This window comes from Camelus dromedarius, chromosome 7 (genome assembly GCF_036321535.1).
Source record: "Camelus dromedarius isolate mCamDro1 chromosome 7, mCamDro1.pat, whole genome shotgun sequence".
NCBI classification, from domain to species: Eukaryota; Metazoa; Chordata; class Mammalia; order Artiodactyla; family Camelidae; genus Camelus; species Camelus dromedarius.
Window position 1 is genome coordinate 35,370,978 of NC_087442.1, and position 21,242 is coordinate 35,392,219.

At 37.1% G+C, this 21,242-nt stretch overlaps 1 long non-coding RNA gene across 1 annotated transcript in view; it reads right to left on the reverse strand.

The window, feature by feature from the left end:
* LOC116154050 (uncharacterized) overlaps positions 1-21,242 on the reverse strand; it is a 570,723-nt gene that overhangs the window by 367,638 nt on the left and 181,843 nt on the right. Inside the window, exon 3 of the long non-coding RNA XR_004137887.2 lies at positions 16,389-16,560. This is a non-coding gene — a long non-coding RNA (uncharacterized LOC116154050). The remainder of the gene's footprint in view (positions 1-16,388; positions 16,561-21,242) is intronic.

Genomic DNA, 21,242 nt, shown 5'->3' on the forward strand with positions numbered 1-21,242 from the left:
GTGAGATTTCGATCAGGAGAAGAAAAGAGAGCACTGAGGTGACTGCCTGTACCTTTCTACAGGGTCAAGAACCAAGAAGGGCAGCACAAGAACATGCAGGAATCACTTGCTGGAAATAAAATCTTGATACAGAAATAAAGGACCTGATTATATTCACTACTTAGAGCATGCCTTTCCTTCCTTACAAATAATCACAATCAAGAAATTTAGTATTTCAGTGTGTTTCATGATTAGAAATAAATTCCACTGTGTGTGTGTGCACTGTGTTACATTTAGCCCTACGAATTTTTTCCCAATTCAGAGACAAAGTAGACATTCAAAAGGTTTTCCTTTGTTTAATTGGGCTGTAAATCAGAAAACACTCAAAGCGCTGTGGAAAGTATGTAATCCAAGACCCAGACCATTAGAATTGCCATACATCTTAGCCAGCGTTCTCTACAGAGTGGAGCCTGATGCAAGGATTAAAGTGCAGATGCTTGATTTGAGAAGTGCAAAAGAAGGCAGTTAGCAGTGGTAAAAAGGAAAGTGGGACAAGAAAGGCTATAAAACAATGTGAAGTGAGGCTTCACGTGCTGCCCAGGGCTTCTCCACAAGCTGCATGATCAGCACGTCCAGCTACTTCGAACATGAGTCTTCTCTGGACCAGATGCAAAGACAAGCGGTGTTTTGAAATAGCTCATACAAGGTAGGGAGGTGAAGGAATTTATCTGCCTGCTTCTTCCTGACTTGTTTCCCAGTGGTCATCTTTTGGGGAGTTAACTCCCAAGCACTCTGGACTGACTTACCTGGTAGCCCCTTTAGCAGCTGCTCAGACTGCCAGCGTCTACCCTGTAGCATGGTGTCTCACCAGGTCCTGAAGCGTTAAGAGGAGGCAGAAACTCTGGGCATGTGTCTGATCAGTTTGGCAGGCCATCCTGCTTGTTCAGTGTGGCCGCATAGAAGGGTCTAGCCCTCCCAGAATAAAAGATTAACCAAAAGACTGACTCTGCCATCTTAGGGGACAGTACTGAGTGGACTTTACCTTCTTTCCAGAAGGAAGTACTGAGGTGGAAGACCAGCTAAAGTTTCAGGAAGGGACAGTGCCTAGGAAATCTGAGGAGAAGTATAATGTGTTTATGTCTGATGAATAAAGTTATAGATGGAATAGAATACAGAAGTTAAAAAAAAAAGTTCAAGGAAACTTGCCCAATTAGAGGAAATCCATCTGTGGCAACAGGATGGGTTTCTTAGACTGACTAGATACCAGGTTGTACCAGGTCACCCCAATTCTCAGGTAGTTTCTATTTGGTATCACACAGTTAAAAGCTGCCTCACAGTTCATGACAGATTGTCACAGTAATGAAAAATAAGTCAAAGCTAATAGCACCTGCATTTCAGACGATAAAAGATGTTGTGAGATTCATGTACCATTGACTCCACATCAGACTGAAGGCAAACAGGGTAATGGTTGATGTATCCAGAGTCCTTTCCCCCATGATGCTGAGTCAATGATGGACATCAACACTGGCGCTAGGAACAAGTACGTCCGCAAAACTTACCTGTCATGGTTAATTTTAAACAAGACAGAAACATCAGTGAGATCTGAGAGTAAAGTCAGAAAAGAAAACAAATAATTTCCCAAAACATAAGTTCCTTTTCCAGTTGCCCAAGGAGGGAAACTTAAAAGTCGTGTTTTCTGTGGGGACATGTTCCTGGGGTAGGTTTCTGCCCAATGCCTCTAACACTGAAAAAAGAAAAGGGTATTTTTCAGTGGCAAATATCCCTCTAATAGAGTCATACTGACCGAGTGGAGGATATTATTCTGTCAGTCCCATGTAGTTGTGACAGGGGGTTGGGAGACGACTTGTCAGTCTCTTTAGGTTCACAATTGTCATGAAAGAAGAATTCTAGGTCAAAGCATGGCCCTCAGAGCTGCAGTCCTAATTTAAAATGCTGACCCTTGGGGCCCATCAGAGTTTTACTGACTCATTTATGTGGAGTGGGGACTAGAAATCTTCATATTTAATAAAAAAAAACCAAGGTGATTCTGAAACAGATTATTAAACACTGACAAAATCATCTTTAAGGAAAGAAATATCTACTTAGTGCCCATAAATGCTTTTGAAAATTGGAAGAATCACCTGATACCTCAGGGTTCTTTTCTAATAGTAAAGGTGCTAAGGCTTCAAGCCAAGATTTCCATTACAGACCAAAGGCAACAGGAGTACTCCTGTGCTGTTAATTAACAACCAAGACCTATGATCCCCTCCACCAATGAAAGGTTCTTAAGTAGCTCTGACTTGATCTCCCGGTACTAATAACTTAATTGGAAACATAAAAGACCATGCTAATGGAACATTAGGACAAGTCTTGTTCAAGCACTGTTCACTAAGTAGAGCTGCTAATTTGCTCAGTGTTGCCTAATATTAACTGTAGCTCTCATTTGGACATCCACCCAGTTTATGTAGCTATCAACAGATGTTTACAATATCCAAAGAGTCTTTTAACTCAGATCTTTACTGTTGTAAGAGTCTCTGACGAAGAGAAGATTTTGTGCATGAAGCAGGACACTAACATTTGTACTTTATATTACTACATATTAAATGGAAGTTCGGCAGAAATAAAATCATATAATAGGTATTGCATTCCAAAGGAGGCTCTAGACCATATGCAGAATTCAGAATGGAGGTTTCTGGAAACTGTTCGCATGTCCTTTAACTATAAACTCCCTTGAAGGATTTAAACAGATCAAGAGCTACATACTCCAAGAGAATCTGGGTGGGAAGATTTCTCTGGGGAGAACTGTGTTGTAAGTCCCACCCATCACTCCCAAGTGAGAATCTAATGAGTGATTTCAAGACCACTTGGAGAGCTTTATATGTGTCACATACAGTTTGGGACACAACGGGCAAGTTTCCGACTCACATGTAAGAAATCTAAAGGGTGAGAGAGAAGGTAGTTTGCTGTTTTGATAATGGAGCAAAAGAGTTGGTGCTGGCTTATAAATTTAGATTCAGAGTAAATAATGCATAAATGTTTTCCATGGAACAGATGTGAGGGACACATAGGAAAACTAGTGTCAGGGCATCTTAAGTCTCACCCAAGAAAACCACACAGTAGTTGACCATAATAGAGAATTCAAAGGTATCGAGAAATGTTAAGTGGCTGAGAAAGCAGTGAGCAACTATCCAAAACAGAGATGCATTCGGCAGGGTCAAAAGAACTACAGGTAAGATGTCTCTGTAATTGGGGAGGGGGAGGGTTTCTAAAGTACCCTTAAGGAGGAGCCCATTTTAATCTCCTAATTACAGCATAGACCAGCTAATGATACTATCAATCAGTTTAGACTCTCCTATCTTCCTTCTTCTCTTCCCTTCCTACACCCTGACTACAAAGTGATCAGAAGTGCAGTTAGCCAGATCAAGCAAAGGGGATGAAGATGAAAAATGAAAGTGCCAGGGAGGCAACTGATCACATCTTCCAATCGTAGGATTCCAGCCTGGCTCAAGTTAGGAATGGGTAGAAATCTCAAATTTAAGTTTAGAATTGTGATTAGTGCATGGGAATGGCCATTTTAATTATTGACTAGAAACTATGTCTGAACTTAAGGCAACCATGACTAGAAGAACCACAGATCTTGCCCTTATTTTCAGCAGAGGCAGGAGAAGAATCAGCCTTATAGAACAGATTTAAAGAAACAGCAAAAGACAAAAATAGTTTACTAATTACATCTCAGGAGTCATTTTAGTTCAGTTGTAATGGTTCATTTTACTCAATGCTTAATTCATTAAATCTGCATAGCTAAAAAGCACAACTTGGAAAATCCATTTTTGTGGATGTTTAATTATTGACTATTAGGCTGATTGATTAAATTCCTTTAACCAATTTAAACTGCAATTAGCAATTTAGTGTGACTGATTCTTCAATGATTCCATAACTGTTCAATATCAGAATCAATGTTTACACCTTTCCAGGGATTAAAAAATTTTTTTTTCCAGATCTAAAAGAAAAATAATGCTAACTTAGAATGCTAGAATCTAGGTTTTCAGCTGGTAATTTACATTTGTGGTGTGGATCTTGGTTTTATGGTCCAAGATAAAGCAAACTTCTGTCTCTGTGATAGATTTATTGTCTTCTTATATCAAACTTTCACTCATTACATCCTGAGATCCATGTATCCCTGTTTTTAATATAAATTTTAATTTTTGAAGACTTACCTTTCCCAGTTTCTCATAGCTGGGAGTCCTTAATGCCACTGCCTTGACACTATGATACATTGACCTGGTTTGTTTCAAGTATTAAAATATACATATTCCTTATTAGTATTTTATTAAAATTCATAAGGATTTATTTATAATGAGTAGACACTTCATCTCCTAGGAGATGAGGGATTGAATCTTTGTGCTTTTCCTCTCAGAACATTTGGATCATTTATAATTTTAGAATATCCTGTCTTGTTAACGGTCATTGTGTATGCCTGCATGCCATCGTTGTAATCAACTTTAATAACCTGGTAGGTCATTATTATGTAAGACCATTAATTCTGATACAGCCTTTAGTATTTAGTATGTCTTCCTTTTCTGGTCATTTCTATACCAAGTAAAAGGTCTACCTTATTGTGCAGAAATCCTGCATCATACTGGTTCATTCATATATCTTAATTCCTTTTTCTTTTTTACACAAACAAATATATGTGATGAACGTATGCTAAACAAAGAGACTAAAACGTCATGTCAACACTCTTCTACTTGTTTAAATCAATAAAGATGCAAAGATCTGGTTGGAACCATTCTTTTGTTATATTACAAGCACCTCTTTTCACGCTGTATTTTCTGAGTATTACTGTGAAACCATGGCTTTTTGCAGGCTTAAGTTGTTCCAGTTTAACCATTAGCACTATTACTTCTGCTCGTATTTGCTGGCTGTCTTGCCATTGAAGCTCCATCCGGATGTTGCAGGAAGCAGCTTTGATTTCTGGTTAACAACAGTTTGTTTTGACTCCGTCCCATTTTGTCTTTGCACCAGACTTAGAGGCATCTACCCTCCAGGGATCAAAATTTGTGTGCTAGGGGTGCACATGAGGGTTGATAATAAATTAGAGCAGTGGCCCTGCTGTTAGGCCATTTATAAAAATGATAGAGCTGGGAAATAAGTCTTTTAAGGACATGAATTCACACTGATTTTCCAATGTAACATATTACTGAACCCAGCCTTCCTTGTAGACGTGCTTTTACGCTTGTAATAAATATGTAATAAGGTGGAGAAATGCATTACCTTCACAGCTGGTAGCAGAATTCCTCCTCAGGAGAGATCAATCTCTCTTGGGGAAAATGTTTTATTTTTTTAGAGTAGAAGGTGATCTCTCCCGTCCCAATTTTTCCTATCAAGGTCTAAAAGGTGGACTTCAAAGTTTCAGTGAAGAATTTAGCTATCTAAGGGCTGCCAGAAAGAAGGAATTTGAGTACAGAAGATAAAAGAAAAGGACAAAAGTGAGGCTACATTGCCTCTCATGATGATGCATTTATCAAATAAACAAACAAAACAGCAAATTCTTGGAGTGCTGGTGAGCGCACGTAGGAATGTGTGCAGGGGCTGTCCATGAAAAATAAAGAAGGGGCTGAGTATCACGTCCAATCGAGGATCTGTAGGACAGGTACCCTAGGCAAGGGTGAAGAAACCCAAAGACTCGGAGAGAGCTGCGAATATAAGTTCCCTGTAAATTTGTCAAAATTTGGAAGATCCCCTGAGACTTCAACAGAGTAGAATCAGTGAGGTTAACACCGATTTCATTTAGATCTAAGAAGTAGGAAAGTCCTCTGTCTTAAAAAGAGGACACAAACAACTTCTTAGAAAAGAGCTGCCAGATTTGGCAAAGAAAAACACAGAACATCAAGGCAAATTTGAATTTCATATACATATTTTTTAAAAATTTGTGTAAATATGTCCCCTATGTATTTGGGACATATTTATACTATCTGGAAATCCCACAAGAAGAATTGAACCCATATCAAGAAATGGAATATAAATTGTAAACAGTTTACCAAATATGATTTTTAGATATATCAAAAACTACAAATATACCCAGCATAATTATGGTTATCATCTGTGTCCTCCCTTATCAATATAAATATATAAAACCCTTAGCTGTAATAAATAGAAAAAGCTCCACCCCATTCATTTTTGTGTTTATTTCTGTGCTGACAATCCTGATTTTGCATTGTTTCTTCATCCCTTGCTTTCCGCGTGCCCCAAGCCACTATGTAACAATCATGGTTTTTTTAAACCTAGTGTCCAAAATTCTCACACTATCTGTGTGTGATTGCTAAAGAGTCAAGTAGAAAGTCTTTATAAACCATTTCTTCAGTTCCAATTAACTCTATTCTCCAATGCACAAGACATATCTTGAGCTCAAACACTGGGAGACATCCATATAAGCTTTGCAAAATAATGGCTACGATGTCACCCAAAAATGGTCCTTCTCATCTCTCTGCACCTCATCTAGCTCATCAGAGCCTTTTCAGCCTTAAGTTGCCTTGCAATGCTGCTTTGAGAAAGGTGGAAAAAATCTTTTTTGGTAGAAATAAAGCAGCATCCAGACTGAGGAAAATGTCTACCTCCTTCTGCAGGAATCCTGTGATGTACTGGGAGACATGGAACCTTAACTGAAGTTACTCAGCACTTTTTTCCTCTTCCCTGATTTCACACTAGGTGCATTCATTCTTTTTGCACCCCTAGTGCCCTGCCTCCTCAAGCATTTGTCCATCCTGGTGCATGCAGTGGTGTGAGGGAAATTCTCAGCTTAGTTTAGTCATATGGTGGATCAGAGACAGCGAATTAAGAATTCATCAGGGATACCTATTTCTAGTGAAAGATGCATATCTAGGGATTTATCACAGTAAGAAACTGGTGGGTTATGCAAAATCCTTTCCACAGGAAACATAGGGAAAGAAAGGTAATAAAACTTTACAAAAGTGATTCTGTGGCAGCGAAATGCATTTATGAAAAGCTAAAACAAAATGGCATTCTCAAAATCCTGCTGAGAGAAGAGTTGACTGAACTACACCCAACTGTGATAAGAACTCAAAACGACCCCAAGCCTTCCAAGGGAAGAAACGAAGAAAGGGGCATAAACTCTCTTGAGTTTGCTTAGCTTGTCAAAAGGTGGGAGACACTCCTCAAGCCTCTCTCTCCTCATCTGTACAGAAAGGGGACTGGGCTGCATCAGGGACGCTCCAGCTGTGCTCCAGCAGGCCTGGCGCTTCTGGAGTGACACAGAGATGGGGGAGGTGGGGCTGGGCGTCCTATTCAAGAGCCAGAACAGCTCTAATTCTTTTATATACTGTAATTCACAGAAATTTCCATTGAAATAAAGGTTTAGTGTTTGTGTTAGTTTCCTAGGACTGCCGTAACAAATTGCCACAAACTTGGTGGCTTAAAAAGCAGAAATCTATTCTCTCATGGTTAAAGAGCTCAGAAGTCCATATACTTCAATTTAAAACAATAGAATTAAATAAATAAGTAAATAAATTTTAAAAAGAGGTCAGAAGTCCAAAATCAAGGTGTCAGTAGGGATGGACTACCTCCAGAGGCTTTAGCCTCTTTTAGCATCTTGGCTCTCGGCATTTTATGGCTCTCATTCCAATCCCTGCCTCAGACTTCACATGTCCTTCTCCTCCTCCTGTGTCTTCTTTCTCTTCTCTTATGAATTTAGGGCCCATCCTAATCCAGGATGCTCCACCTGGAGATTTTTAAGTTAATTACATCTGCCATGATGGTTTTTCCAAATAAGAGTCTATTCACATGTTCTGAGTAGACATATCTTTAGGGAGGCCACCATTCAACCACTATAGTATCAAGGAGAATTTAATCTAACCAATATTGTAAAGGTTCTTTTTAATGTATTTTTTCAAACTACAGACTAACACGTTTGTTGCAATAAATAAAGCCTACAAAGATGTATAAAGAAAAAGCTAATTGTCTCCTCCCCTTTCTGCTTCCCTCCAATTTCACCTCTTTTCAACATTCCTCTCCAACTCATTCAGTTATATTGCCCCTACTCACAATCTATCTGGCAACCCATGTTAACAACCCTGTGTTTGTACTTCCATGATTTACTTCAGGCTCATGTAATTACACATATACACACACATCTGCATTAATAAGGGGTTTGGAATTGATTATAAAATTTGTATCACATTATACACACTCTGTATCTTACTTTCCTCATTAAAAATGCCTTGAGTACACTGCTCTAAATTAACTGCTATAGTTCTGATTTTTATTATTTTTAATAGATGCATAGTAGCATAATATTCCACAATGTGGACAAACCAGTATTTATTTCAAGCCTTCCTCTATTATGGGCATTTATTATATATTCAACTTTCTACATTTTTACCCATTTGAAGAATTCTGTAGTGCATAATCCTTATACATACAATTTTATAAGCTGGAGATTTTATTGCTATATGTAACTATATGATAACTTCTATTACTATAAATTCCCAGCAGTAGGACTATGGATTGAGGATGCATGTATTTTTCATTTGAATAAACGTTATCAGATTACTTTCCCAAAAGACTGCCTAATTCCATTTGTATACAATATGTGGAAGTACTGGTTTCCTCATATTGCAACCAGCAATAACTATAATCATTCTTTCCACATCTGCCATTCTGATGGATGTAAATAACACTAATTTGTATTTACTTTGCATTTCTCTGACTCCCAGTGATTTTGAGCATCTTCTCAAATGTTCACTGGCCCTTTGGATTTTCTCTTCTATGAAATGTTTATCTTTATTCTTTGTTCCTTCATCTATTAGGCTGATTATTCATCCTTTACTCACTGAATTAATATACTACGGACTTTGTCACGTATTAAACTCTCATATACACTGAAATCATTTTAACAAATTTTTATTCTTTGTTTACCTAGTTTCCTAGTTTCAGCACAATGCCACATTGATCTTTATTACAATGACTATTGTATTTCTAATAATGATAAGGTAGGTAGTTTATTCCAGATCTTTTTAAAATGTATTTTTCACTAATATTCTCAGGCATTTATTATTTTATATTTAAGATTATTTTATTAAATCCTTTCTCAAATAAAATCCTCTGGAGCCTAACTAAAATTACACTGAATTCATATTTTAATTTTAATAGAACTAACATTTTTATTATATCTTACCACCCAAGAATATTGTGTCATTTCCATTTTTTAAAAATATTATTTTGTATAATTCAAAGAGAATTTATAGATTTATTTTGGTAACATTCTATGCCATTCTTGGTAAATGTATCTCAAAACATTTTATGCTTTTATTATTGTAATTGGTTTTCCCTAATCTTTATTTTTAGGTTTGTTAACTGATAGAAAATCATTAATTTATTATATTTCATCTTCTATTTATTCATCTACAAAATTATTCTATTCATACCATTCTTGTGCTAGAATTCTTGGCATTTTTAAAATATAATCATTCATCAATAAAAAGGAAATGATTTAATCTCATCTTTTCCAGGATTTTACCAAATGAACCACGTGATGGCATTTGTTATAACTTCCAAAAATGTAAAGTATTAGCAGCAATAATGAGCATTTCTATCTAGTCCCTGATTTTAATTGAAATGATTTCAAGGTTTTGAAAGTAAACTCACTCTATTCATATTTTACTTACTTACTCTTTTGAAATTTTAACTAATATGTTTTCAGCTTTTCTTAAAATGATGAGGCTTTTTTCCAACTTCGGTTTGCTGATTAGACAAATCATAAATGAGATTGTTCCGATATTGAAACACCTTTGCATTTCTGGATAAATTCTAGTTGGTCTAAATAAATCTTCTGATACAAAACCAGATTTTACTTGAAATTTTGTTAATGTTAGTGTATCTATATCCGTATCAATTTTGAAACGCCTTTACCAAATTTGGGTATCAAAGTTGTGCTGGCTGGCTCCAACGATATGCAGAAATTTCTGTCTTTTTCTATTGTGTAAATTAAGTAACATGAGAAATATCTGTTCTTTTAAGACTACTTAGAACTAGTCTGGTCATGATGCTTCTTTTCAGTGTGATAAAATATACTTAACATAAAATTTATCATTTTAACCACTTTTAAATGTACAATTCTGTGGCACTAAGTACACTGACAATGTTGTGCAACCACCACCACTATCCATTTCAAACAACTTGTCAATATCGCAAACAGAAACTCTGTACCCATTAAGCAATAACTCCACATTTCACACTTTCTCCAGCTCTTGGTTATTTCTATTTTACTTTGTCTCTATGAATTTGCCTATTATTCATACCTCATATTAGTGGAATCATACAATGTTTATCTTCTATGTCTGGCTTATTTAACTTACCATAATGTTTTCAAAGCTCATCTATGTTGAAGCATGAAGCAAAACTTCATTCCTTTTTTCAAGCTGAGTAATAGTCCATTGTATGTATATACCACATTTAGTTTGATCTGTTGCTGGACATGGGTTGTTTTCACTGTTTGACAATTATGAATAATGCTGCTATGAACATTGGTACAAAACTATCTGTTTGAGTCTCTGCTTTTAGTTCTTGGGGGTATATACCTAAGAATAAGGTTGCTGAATCATTTGGTTTATGTTTAATTAATTGAGGACCTGTCATTCGTTTCCTCAGTGCCTGCATCATTTTACATTTCCACCAGGAATGTTCAAGGGTTCCCAATGCCTCTTTTAATGGTATAACTTTAGTCACCTTTCTCAATTCTTCAGTCATAATAGTTTTATTCTAATTATGTACTCCCTTATTAATGTTGGTAATGTTTACTTTGTTAGGAAATCAAGAATTTTCTTTGGAGTTTCAAATATCGTTCATCAAATATCTTTTATTTCCTTTCACTTTACAACTTATCAAAGGAATTTAAGGCTATATAGTTTCTCCCTGAGTTTTTGCAGTTCTGTGGGTTTTGATATTCATAATTTTCTACTGTTTTTTTGGATAGTTTGTAATTTGAGTTTTCATGTGGTCTTTGATCCGTAGGCTACCCAGCATTGCATCCTTAATTTCCAAGTAAGTTGGCAGTTGGGGGAAAGGGAATCACCTTTTCATTATCTCTTATTTTATTTTAATATGGTTGAAGAAAGTAGTCTGTAAAAATCTTGCTTTTAAAATTTTGTCAAAATTTGCTTGGTGGTCAATTATACAATCTATTTTTGTGAAGTCTCCATGGATATAGAAAAAATGTTTACGTTTTTCTATACAAGGGATTGTGTTTCTGAATTTTTTTTGTCTTGCTCTCTCTATATAACAAAATGTGTTGATATCATTATTCAATTCCCCTATAATCTCATTTTTATATAATTCTAAAAATGAATATTAAGGTGTCCCATTATAATTGTAGTTTTGTAATTTATCCTTGTACATCTAATAGATACTCCTTTTATATTTAGCTTTTATGTGGTCTTTGGCTGCTTTTGCTGGTTGGTGCTTCAGAGTCTATAAATTGTTCATTTTATCCTTGATTACTGCAAAGTAATCTCTCTGTCTTGAGTAGTGATTTTAACTTTACAAACCTCTTCTACTATTAACATAGTTCCTATTAGTGCCACACCTGTTTTCTTTTTCTCTTTGTTTTTTATTTTTGCAATTCCCTTGTATCTCTTTACTCATCACTTTATTATAATCTTTTCCCCAGGTCCTGTGTGTGACCTCAGTTCTCAGGAGTTCCACCCAGAGGGGAGAAGCTCCCAACCAGCACTCTATCAGAATTATACCTTCACCTTATTTTCAGCCCCACAGCAAGCTTGTCTTCCTCTTGCTCTAACGGGCGATAAGCTTTAGAAAGTAGGTGACTGAGTGAGAACTGTCTCTCCTTTAAGCCACGGTATTTCCAGAATCCTTTCACCCTCCATTGCTTTACCACTTGATTATTTATCTTATTCCTCTGTACTCGTAAATTATCTTACCTAAACAGAGGGAGGAAAACCTTTACAGAGAATTAGGAGAACTGGCTTTTTAATAACACTCTGCCAATAGTTATGTGACCTTAAGCAAGTCAATTAATGTCTCTAGAACTCCATTCTTAGTTGTAAAATGTCCACATATGGCCTCTAGGGTACTTTCCAGCTGTACAATTCAGACCCTCCCATTAGAGAGGAAAACTCAAGAAGGGAGGAGAAAGATATGGAGGTAGCACAGGTCAAGTACAAAGGGCAAATGCAAACTTTGAGGGCTAAGGACAAAGACAATCTTTTTGTCTTAATTATATGCCAAAATATTATGTGTGAGAGGCTGCTATATAGCATCAGTAACTTTTAAAATTATGACTGTGATTTGGACTATTTGTTTTAAAGTTAATTCTATGGTTCATTTAGATTTCTATTAATGTAAATTGAATATCTTAAAATTACATATTGGTCTCCATAATTTTCTAATTCAGTCTGTAAGTGATGACCAATCATGCATTTGAGATGTACCTATGTCTGAGAGAGAGAATTAGTTTGTGTCTGTTTTCATTTCAAGTAATGGTACACATCTTATCAACCACTGCAGCAAAAATCAGAAACAAATTCCATTGTGTAATAATCCTCCCCCCAAAGTTTAACAGGGAGAGCAGGTCAAATTGTGCAGTGTAAATTTTCACGTCCACTCACAAGAATTGCAACATTTCTCTTCTTTATCAGAAGGAAGGAGAGTGTGGCAGGAATAACCCCATGGATTTCTGTTAAATCTTAACACTTGACTGACTGACTCAGGGCCTGTCTACAGTCCAACAGTGAGAATTCTGGAAAACAAGTGAATTCTAATGCTTCACTCTACGTCGTTTCTTAAGTAGTCTGACTGTTCAAAGACTCAAAAGTCAAAGCTAAGATTCTGTTCCTTCTGGAACATCTGTAGACCAGACTCATGCTTCCATTCTAAAGACTTTGTGATTTAAGAGTATTCAAATCAGTAGGCTTTACTGAGTGCCTATTATGAGCATTGTTTTACTTTGAGCACATGATATAACAGAGTAGGAAAATATTAAAGCATGGAAGATTTGATTCTTATCCTTGAGGAACTTACAGCCAGATTCAGGAAATATTTAAAAGGATGCTGTACACAATAACAAGAAAATAGAAATAAAATAAGCAAATTAAAATCATCAAAACGTCATTGTGATAGGTTGAATAATGGCTCTCCCAAAATACCCACGCCATAATTCCTGAAATCTTTGACTTTGTTACCTTTCATAGTAAAAGAAACTTTGTAGATGTGATTGATAATTTTGAGTTGGGAGATCACCCTGAATTATATGGGTAGGTGCAGTATAATCACAAGGTTCTTATAAGAGGGAGAGAAGGTCAAACACAGTAGTAGCAGATGTGAGGATGGAAACAAGAGTTTGGAATGATGCAAAGAAAGAGCCACAAGCAGATGTCCTCTACAAGAAAAAGGCAAAGAAATGATTTTTTTCTCAGAGTCTCCAGAAAAATCAGCCATGCCACTACCTTGACTTTAGTCCATCAAGCTTGATTATGGCTTCTAACCTCCAGAGTGTACAAGAAAAAAATGTGTAATACCCTCATCTTGTATTACTCCTTTAATCATTATAAAATGTCCTTCTTCATCTTTCTTTATGGCCTTTGTTTTAAAGTCTATGAAAAAAATGTGTATTGTCTCAGCCATTAAGTTTGTGGTAATGTTACAGCAGCAATAAAAAACTAATACAGCTATGGTATGATTTGAAAAGATAAAGGTAGAAGGTGATATTGAATTAAATGAAAGTATAATAGAAATGAATTACTGATGATGATGATGATGATGATAACATTTTATGTTAGCTGGGAATCTCTTCTCCTAGTCTTTGTTTCCATGAAGAAGACTTTTATCTAACATACCCCTTCTCACTTCTGACCTTTCACTCACTCAGGCTCTGGTAATATAGAATGATGTCTCTGGTTAATTTTGAAAGAATATCTGGGCATGCTCAGTTCAGTTCTGCCATTCTTCAGGACAAAGAGCTTCCTGTAGGGACAAGCATGTTCTGCTCTTCTTCCTCTTTCCATGGGAAGCCAAGCCCAGGAGGTACTGCCACAACAGGTGGGGTGAGTCTCCCTAATGCTGGGGTATATTTAGCAGGCCAATTTGTCTTTCAAACTAAACTGCATTCTCCAACCTTTCTCTATCATTAATAAGGTGATATTCTATTTCTTTACTTTTTCTAAGATTCCCATTTGTTCAGAACCTGAGTAGGAAATGAGAGGTGAAATGGGGGGGGGGGGCGTCTCAAATTCTCCACTGCTAATATTTATCAGGTGCATACCACATGCCAGGCACTGAGGAGAGCATTTTGCATATATGATCTCATTCCATACCCACAAAGACTTTATGAGGCAAGTACTGATATCACCTGCATTTTATAGCTAATAAAGCCAAGGCACAGAAAGGTTAAGTCACTCGCTTAAGGTCTCACAACTTGGAATTGACAACATTGGGATTCATCTCCAGGACTTTCTCACTTCAAAGCCTAGGCTTCTGAATGCTCTGCATATTGCCCTTCTTCCTGGAGGACGTGAAGCTGGAACTGAATATTTAATGATAATTCCTGAAGAAAGCTCTGTCTTCTCGGCATCAATCTTGGTTTGACTTCTTACTAAGAAAGTTGCTAGACATAAAGCTCAAATAAAAGAAACAGACACCATAGATCAAAGTAGGTTTGCTCTCTAAACTCATTTAAGTGATATTCATTGTCTGGGTCACTATCACTTGCTTTCATATGAACACAGCCTAGACTTGATTACAAAAACAAAACGGCTTTGAAAAGATTTCACCGTTTAAAATACAGCCACCCAGAGAGCCTTTCATTTTTCATGGCATGGAACAATCCCCACTCAATCAGAAGCTGCCTAAAGGGTAATCTCAAACCCTGCTGCCTACAGCTGAAAATTAAGATATCAGACTTTCATCTCATTTGACCAGTTTTATTTCACTTTTGATTCTACCTCCTTCCCCTTCTCTTCTCCTGTAGGCAGCAGACCATATATTTCTTACTTCATAGAGGATTTAATAGGTAGTCGCAATTCTATAGCTGGACATCCCACAAAGCAATATTCTCCATGATAAATTTCAGCCATTTTTGACCCTCAGCCTTCCTCTGAGAGCCATATCAACCATATTGATAAGACCTCATATTACCATCTCAAGAGTATAACAAGGTTAAGACGATTGCTGTCTCAGCAAGATGCTGAGCTTTTGATTCATGCTTTTATAACAACAAGGCTGGATTACTACAATTTGTTGTTGGCACCCCTCCCAGAATGCTCACTGCTTTGACTTGACTTTGTAGAGGATTCAGCAGTCAGAGTGTTCAACAAGTACAGAAAAGCCTGCACGTACCCTATCAGTACCACAAACAGTGTCCTGAAATATAGAATTGGTCTGAAAAATTGCAGGTGCAGGCCCTTGCTTTTAACCCTGGGAAACACGATGAACTTTCTCCTTCCAGAAACAAGGCTTTCTATATAACCTTGGTGTAGAACTGACTGTGGCTTGAAGGTCTGAACTACTTTGTAAGAAAATCACCCTTCACTTGACTTGAGGCTCTGATCAGAAATCTGGAGACAATCTCTCTTCTCAACAGCCAATTCCCACTTGCTAGCACACTCAGCTGTATCTTATCAGAAGACACTTCCATTTAAGAGTAATATAAAAAATATAATACTACTTTATATCTACATTAACACCTTAAAGAAACTCAAGTCACACAATGTATGTAAGACTCACTGAGAAGTATTTCTTACTTACACTTGTAATTTCTGGATGAAGTCTTCCATCTACTAGACCACTACTTAACAAAGCATGCCCCTAAGGTCCTCTACCTCGAGATCACCTAGAGTGTTCATTAAAAACACAAATTTCGGGTTTTACTCCTAGAATCTTAATCTCTAAGGTTGAGGCTAAGAATCAGCACTTTTTAAACAAGGTTCTCAGATGATCATAATACACACTAAAATCTGAGTACTAGATACTATAAGCCCTGGGAGAGAACATTCACAAGTCTCATTCAGAGCCCAGCACGCCGCCTGGCCCTGGCAGCTAGTCACCGTTTCTGTGTATGATGTCTGAATGAATGAAGAGTTGATGAACCCATAGGAGGATTCACAAAGGCCAAAGCACTGTCTCTCTTTGCTCTTGTGATCTGGGCAGCACTTCTGACAGGTGTATAGAAGCCACAGGTAGAGTTGGGAGCAAAAACAACTAAAAAGCAGAACACTCACCCAGTTAAATTTAAGTTTCAAATAACAACAAGTCATTTTCAACTTAAGTATGTCTCATGTAATATTTGGCAATTCTAGCCCCAGACTGTAGAGCCCCAGACTGAGCCAGCATCATCTCTTGGCTGGTGTCCACTCCTAACCCCAAAGGGAACACACAAATACCTTGATTCAGAAGATCTGAAGCCAAAATGCCTTCCTGTACGTCTCCAGGAGAGCTGTCAGCTTTACCCTTGGGGAGCAAGATGAGATGTTTCTCCCAGTCTCACTGCCACTGCCTGGACAAGGCCTCATCCAAGGCAGGGGCTCTTGATTCTCGGATCCTCAGATAGCTCACCTATTAAAAAAGAGGTGAAACTGTTCCTTCATACAGGTTGCTATGGTGATAAAGTGCAGCAACATGTGTAAGTCTTAACAATGGTATTTATTTCCTTACCTTCATTCTCTTCAGAGCTAATCACTTTCACTTTCAACATTAACATGGTACCGTCAGCATTATCAACTCACATACACACATGTGCACACACGCCCAGATAAGTGGGCATGTGCTCTCCCTTACACACACACACACACACACACACACACACACACACATGACCATGCACACACATTTTTTTGTTCTATTTATGCTCCAGGGAGGAGACTGGCATAATATAGCATGGGGGTTAAGAAAGAAAGAACTCTGAATCCAAGCATTCAAATTCCATCTCTGTCATTTATGTTTTCTGTGTGACTTTGGCTATTTATCCAAACTCTTCATGTGTGAGTTTTTTCATTCACAAAATGGGAATAAAGCCTGATTTACAAGCTGGTTTTAAAGATTAAGTACATCCATGCAAACAACCACTTAGAACAGTGTCTTTATATGTGAGCATCAAAAAGTATTAGCCATTAGGTATTGTTACTTTCATTATTATCATCATCTGCATCCAGCCCTGATATGATCTTGGCACTCAATGACTTCACAGGGTCAAGAATTACTTCGCCAAGTAATCCCTCTAATTTACGACTGGAAAGACCCCCCAAATGCCCGTATTTTCTTCTCATTAGGCATTAGGAAAATAGTTAAGCTATACCAAGTAAATTGATTTCCATCTTCTGGCAACTTCTAAAGCAGACTTGCCATTGAGACCCTTTTTTAGTTAATCTAAATAACCATAAATAGAGGAACAGCTTAGAGTTCTTGTGATGCCACATTTACTTTGATAACTAGTTGTTTGGTTGAAAAAGCTTGTCCTTTGAAATCATCAAAGAGCAAAATATGTAACCCAGTATATTTTACATGTCTCATCTAAACATAGAAGGTCAAAATGTGTCCATACTTAGGAAAATTGTGACTCTCACTGTCATTACTAATTTAAAATTTTGTAAGAAATATATCTGACTCTACCTCATTGCCCAACAATATCTCACCTAATGCTTTTATCCAACAAATAATTTAACACTACACACATAAAGTGTTAGCATGATGGGCATTTATATATTGATCCATCTATTCAATAGGTATTCATTGACTGACTCTCTATGTGCGAGGTGCTCTGCTATAACAATGAACAAAACAAATAACCCTGCTCTCATGAAGCATATATTCTATGAAGAGAAAAGGGGGGAAAAAAGGAAAATATATAGCATGTCATTTGGTGATAAATTCTGTGAAAAAAATAAAGCAAGGATGGGGCTAGGAAGTACAGTGAGCGCTGTACTTTTACTTAGAGTTCTCCAGGATGACCTCACTGATATCTGCACAGAAACCCACGAGGGGTGATGGAATGAGCCTTACAGACGCCTAGGCCGAAGGGGCAGCAATGCAAAGACTTTGAGGCAGAACAGCACCTGATGAGCTTGGTTAAGACAAACAGATCAGTGTGGCTGAAGTGGAGAGAACACAGGAGGGAGTAGTGAACGGTGTCAGAGAGGAGCAAGACGACGAAGGGCATTGTAAGCAATTCTGTGGACTTTTGCATTTACTCAACTGAAATGGGACACCACCAGAGGGTTTTGAGCAGGGCAGTAACAGGATCTAGCTTATCTTTTAGAAGATCCATTCTGGTTGTCGTGCGGAGAAAGACAGCAATGGGGAAGGCATAATAAAAGTGAAGAGACCTATTAGGGGTAATTGCAATTATCCAGGTGAGAAATGATGGTAGTTTAGACTAGGATGATAGCAATGAAGGTGGTGAGAACTGTCTGGATTCTGGATATATCCTAAACGTACAAAAGAACATGGTTTATGACTTCTAAAAATCCAGGCATGCTCATTAGAGGAATCACCCAAACAAATGGAAGTGTATTAGAACATTCTTTAAAATATTTCAAATTGAATCAACAGTGATGCCCAAAGGTATGGAGTTGAGAAGCTGCGCCTAGGGTGATGTGAAGAGAGATTAGATAGATAGAAAATGATAGGGAGAAACAGGGTTTTTGAGGGAGTAAAATGAAGAGTATTTTAGGGAAAGTGTTGAATTTATTGTTAAATACATCATCCACCTTGCCTTCTCTCAAATTAAGCCTGAAAAATACTGCATATCTTTAAGTACCTTGTGAGAACAAAATATTAGGTGTACTACCTCAAGTTGTATTTAAAAAAGTAAAATGGTGCCTTTTCCCTTAGCAAAGGTGAAATTCTTTCTAGAGTGGAGTGCCCAGTTGTGGATCAGTTCTGTAAGTCAGCAGACCAGGTGTGCTTCCTGAGAAACCCCATAGGTGAACAATCACCGTTCTCCTTCACGCTTGCTGCAGCCCCTTAAATGTCCAAGAAATCTGAACCATCTATGAATTTAGCTTTATCTGGTAACACCTTGACTCAAACATAATGTTTTCCCAAGAACCAAAGGAAAACACACCTGTATAGGAATGGATATAGAAGTGAAAGGCAAAGAGGTCAGGAAAAAACAAAGCAGCCATGAAAAGACATGTAGCCAGAGAGCGAAGAGTAGATTCAGGGACTTTTAAACTGCTTCAGACTAGACTTCCTGTGGGTCACAAATCATAACAGGTTCAGAGAAACAATGGATACTTAAAGGCTTGGAAATGGAGTTTTAAAATATTGTAAGAAAACTGAAAATATTTAACCCGAAGAAAAGGTAACAAGTATTTGACAGGAATTGGCTTTTTAAATAAACATACCAAAATCTGGATTCACTAGTACTAACACCACATCCGCTGAGAACCCGTCAGACAAAAGTTGCAACCCAAGTAAAGACGGCCTCACCTTTCCTGAGTTTCACTGAGTTGAACGCTGTGTGACCCAGAGTGATGATTCCAAAAGTCTGTGCGGGCAATATGAATAATTATGGGCACATTCATGCAATCATTATGAACTATTATTCACAAATAACAGAAATTTCACATGGTACCCTCATGGTAGCCATCCTATTGACTTCTGATACAGAACTACTCTCTAAAGCTAATCTGTTTGGTGGTGGAGGGGTGGGTTCTATGAACCTGTCTGGAAGGAAATTCACTGACAACCAACCAAAACTCTTATGAGAAAATTACCTTCAAAAGTGGAAAAAATTTTGGCTAAAAACAGATGTTAAAAGCAATCAGCACAAATGATCAAAAAATACTGATTTGTCTTCAATGTCTATTTATATGAAAATGGATGTAGGAGTGTCCTACAGGGAAGTCCACGCCTGCCAGGGGACCTGCCATGGAAGTAGACAGAGTTTCTCTATAAAAGTTCACTTGTGACAAAGTATGCGACAGCTCTTGAAAATGTGTGTGATTAATTATATTTTGCCAGTTTCTTAAACGTCTACTAAGTATACTGCTATTAGTACGCTCACGTGCCCTTATTCTTTGGTGTAATAAATCTTAATTCTATTGATACATTTCTATTCTTCACACTATTTTAAATATACTTATGAGCAATGGTGTTATGAATTCACTTGATTTATATATAACAGGGTTAATTAATTCAATTTCAGTCACAAGGTAAGAACATGAAATGAAAGCATTAAAAATCACTACAATGATAATAACTGCATTTATTGAATCCTTAGATGTGTGACACATTTTACATATATTATTCTTAACCTCATGGCAACCTTGCTGATATGTATTGTATAGGTTTTCATAGAAGAAGTCTCATTCACATAGATTTAATTTCTTGAAGGAAAGACAGCCAGGAAATAATAATGCTGATATTTGAAACCATATCAATTTGAATTAAAAACTACTGGGCTTTCTACTATACCACCTCATGGTTTTAGTAGCATTTATTTAGTTTACTTGTTAAATTTGTGCTTAAATCATTTTTGTTTAGTTGATGACGTAAGAATATTGAAGACTGAAAATTTAGTTTGTTTTATTGTTATTTGGATTTACTCTTGCAAAACCAATGTGTATGGGCAGCATTTTAAAATGATACTTTATCTAGAACCTTTACTTCTATGGCATTTCACTACAAATACCATTTTTAAAATGTATAAGGGCTGCATAAGTTGTGAATTCTGTTCTACAAAATAAATGAATGTAGGGTTCATTTTGAAGTGAGACTTGAAAGAATGAGCATTAAGGACATCAGCTCCAACTCAAGACCATGAGCTGCCAGGCTTTTAGAGGAGACTGCTTGGGTAGCCAAAGTAGGAAGACCACTTACACAAGAGAGGTCATAAAGGACAACAGTACTTACTACTCAAAAGTCTGACGTCCCAGTGTCACCTTTGGACATTCCTAGAGTCAATTTAAGCCCATGAAAATGTCAGAATTAATTTAAAATCCAAAAACACATGTTAATTTCTTGCTGCGAAGACTAAAACGTTTACCAAACCAAACATTTCTCTTTGAGGATTAGGATGCAAATACCCCTCCCTCTGAAAACCAACAAATAAAGCAAAACAAATACAATAAACTTCAGAGAGGTTAGTTTACTTCTGAATTACTTAGATTAATTGAAGCCATATAGACTGCATGCTGAGGGCAATTTTTGGCCAAAACCCTAGGGTTATCTACCAGGCTACCATTGTGTTGATTCAGCCTTTCTGCTGTAATGAGTAGAGTGAGAAATTCTGTAAG